The sequence below is a fragment of the Mastomys coucha genome, unplaced genomic scaffold (genome assembly GCF_008632895.1).
Source record: "Mastomys coucha isolate ucsf_1 unplaced genomic scaffold, UCSF_Mcou_1 pScaffold16, whole genome shotgun sequence".
NCBI classification, from domain to species: Eukaryota; Metazoa; Chordata; class Mammalia; order Rodentia; family Muridae; genus Mastomys; species Mastomys coucha.
Window position 1 is genome coordinate 42,015,925 of NW_022196898.1, and position 3,376 is coordinate 42,019,300.

Sequence of the window (3,376 nt, forward strand, 5' to 3'; positions counted from 1 at the left end):
GGATTGTTCCTAAAAGGGCTTTGTATTAAGAAAATTAAACACAGTATTTCAGTACAACACAGTTTACAGAACTGTAGCTAGGGGATTCTGGGAAGATGGTAGCAGCGGTAACGGTTAGGTCAAAAAAGCTGGCACCAGGTCTCTTGCTGCAGCAATGCAAGTGGGAGCACCTGGAACGCAAGCTCAGAACGAGAATCCACGAGTTGTAAGAAAATGGCAGACAAGCCGGACATGGGGAAAATCGCCAGCTTCCATAAAGCCAAGTTGAAGAAAACCGCGATGCAGGAGAAAACACCCTGCCGACCAAAAAGACCACTGAACAGGAAAAGACAAGTGAAATCTCCTAAAAGCTTAGGAAGATTTATTTCTCCACTCCATCCCACCCCATCATCTCCAAGACCTCTTCATGGTGTGGAGGAAAAGCCATTTGCAAGATGAATGTGAGCCACAAGCTACCCTGTAAACCCGGGCACTCCTTGCTGATGCCACCGGCCCGTGGGTCTCTGAAGAGGATCCCCCACTAGTCGGACTGCCAAATTTTACCGGTTTGCGCTGGGATATTAAAGATGCTCGGAATACCCAAAATACAATCTACAAACCACAAGAAACTCAAGAAGAAGGAAGGCCAAAGTGTGGATACTTCGTTCCTTCTTAGAAGGGGGAACAAAATACCCATTAAAGGAGTTGCAGAGACAAAGTTGCAGAGCAGAATCTGAAGGAAGGACAATCCACAGACTGCTCCACCTGGGAATCCTTCCCATATTCAATCATCAAACCCAGACACTATTGTGGATGCCAGCAAGTGCTGGCTGACTGGAGCCTGATATAGCTGTTTCCTGAGAGGCTCTGACAGTACTAGACTAAAACAGAGGTAGAGGCTGACAGCCATCTATTGGACTGAGCACAGGGTCCCCAGTGAAGGAGCTAGAGGAAGGACCCAAGGAACTGAAGGGTTTCCAGCTTCTTAGGACGAACAACAATATGAACTAACTAGTACCCTCAGAGCTCCCAGGGACTAAACCACCAACCAAAGAGTACACGTGGTGGGACTCATGGCTCCAGCTGCATATGTATAGCAGAGGATGGCCTAATTCGTCATTAGTGGGAGGAGAGGCCCTTGGTCCTGTGAAGGTTTTATGCCCCACTGTAGGGGAATGCCAGGGCCAGGAAGCAGGAGAGGGTGGGTTGTTGAGCAGGGGGAGGGAGAACAGTTTTTTTTTTTTTTTGGAAGGGGAAACTAGGAAAGGAGATATCATTTGAAATGTAAATAAAGAAAATATCTAATAATAATACATATGCATGTGTATAGTAGAGGATGGCCAAGTCAGTCATCAATGGGAGGAGAGGCCCTTGGTCCTATGAAGGTTCTGTGCCCCAATGTAGGGGAATGCCAGGGCCAGTAAGCAGGAGAGGGTGGGTTGTTGAGCAGGGGGAGGAGGGAAGGAACAGGGGTTTGTTCTTGTTGTTGTTTTTGTTTTTGTTTTTTTTTTTTTCTTGGAGGGGAACCTGGAAAATATGACATGTAAATAAAGAAAATATCTAACAAAAATACAAAAAATACATATGCAAAAAAGAGAAAATTATTTGTATGATTGATGAAAATAAAATACACTTCATGGTAAAAAACAAAACAAAACAAAAAACTGGCACCAAAATGGCATGCTGCTGGCAATATTGTAAGATGAAAGCCTGGGTTGGAACTGAATAGAGGCTAAGCTGGTCCTTATGGCAACTTCTAGACTAGGATATAGATAGTGACAAACTGTCAAAAAATCATGAACTAAATCATGAAAACCCATTTAATTCCTGCTAAATTATTTTAGACTGCAAACGTTTTAGAGAGCTAGCTAGTTTTTCAGTTGTTTCCTTAACAAAGTAGCTGAGGTGGACTGGGAAAATGGCTTGCAGAAAAGGGCGCTGAGTATCTTTCCAGTTCCCAGCATGCACAGGATAGCTTGCTGTGCACGTAACTTCTCTTCCAGGAGACCCAACAGACTCTTGTAGCTTCTGAGGGCACCATATGCTCATGCTACACAGACCTTCACACACACACACACACACACACATACAGACACACAGACACACACACACACACACACACCTTCCATATCCCCCATCGATAAGTATATACAGAGCACAAACTGAACTGAGTGGATTATTAAAAAATAACTTCCTCTGGGCATGACGGTACGCTTGGGAGGCAAAGGCAGGCAGTTCCAGGCCAGCCTGCTCTACAGAGCTAGTCAGAACAGCTGGGACTTGTAACAGAGAGAACCCCGTCTCAAAAAAACCACACACATACACACACCAACCCCCTCCAAACCCCATAGATAGATAGATAGATAGATAGATAGATAGATAGATAGAAAAATAAATGTTCTTGAAATTCATATAGGTAAAAAAAGGATGGAAATTAAAGAGTTAAGGGAGGGGTATGTGAACAGCATCCGAATTAACTGTATTTATGTATAAAATTTCCCGAATACTATTGAAAAAATAGTGCTTCAAAAGTTTTAAACTATACTCAAAGGAGAGAGAATTGGATATCATGTTATTTGTAGAGTGTGTTCACTTTCTGTCTATATCTTGGCAGCTCCTCAATAAGCCATAGCACTGACTGCTCATCCTAAACAGAAATGCAGCAGATTGGAAGATATGCCCCACTAGAGATGCCAGACGTAGAAAAATGTCCTCTGCAGGGACCTCTCCTGGTGGGGGATGCTGCACACACTCTCACCCCCACTTCCACAGTGCACAGCCACTGAAAACACAGGCCCTGCATGTCATTACCACTTATGCTTCCAAGGTCTTCCTGACCTCAGAGTAGAAGTCACTGATGGGGTCATATTCCCACTTGGTGGCTGAAGCAGACTGCTCTCTGGCTTCTGCAAAGGATCCCTTCCTGGAGCACCACTCACAAACACCTGATGTGATCTCAGGACCTACTTAGCTGTTCAATTCCACATTTCTGCAGAAGCAGCAAGTGTTGCTGCCCTGACCTGGATAAACAGTGGGGTGTGTGGAGCTTTCACAGTGAGTCCGGGGAAACACATCCTGGTCCAGGCATTTAAACAGCTCTTAGTAAATTAAGGGAGGCTACGAAGACCCAGATTTAGTAGTAAGCTACCTATTATTTGTATGGTTGCTAAATTGGTTTCATTTTTGTCTGGCTATTGTGAAGGCTAGCTGAAGCACCACTGCAGACTCATCAGCTGTGATGCAGGAAAACACTAATGTAGACGATGTTAAGAGAAGAAACTCTTGAGGGAAACTGTCTGTACTTTTTGCTCAATTTTTATACAGGATAAAAACTGCCTTTTGGAATTAAGAAAAATAAAATAAAATATCTATATTATGTATGTGCAGCACGGAGCCA

At 43.9% G+C, this 3,376-nt stretch overlaps 1 pseudogene; it reads left to right on the forward strand.

The window, feature by feature from the left end:
* The first annotated feature begins 213 nt into the window (after window positions 1–213).
* Window positions 214–347, forward strand: LOC116094169 (annotated as a pseudogene).
* The last annotated feature ends 3,029 nt before the right edge of the window (window positions 348–3,376 follow it).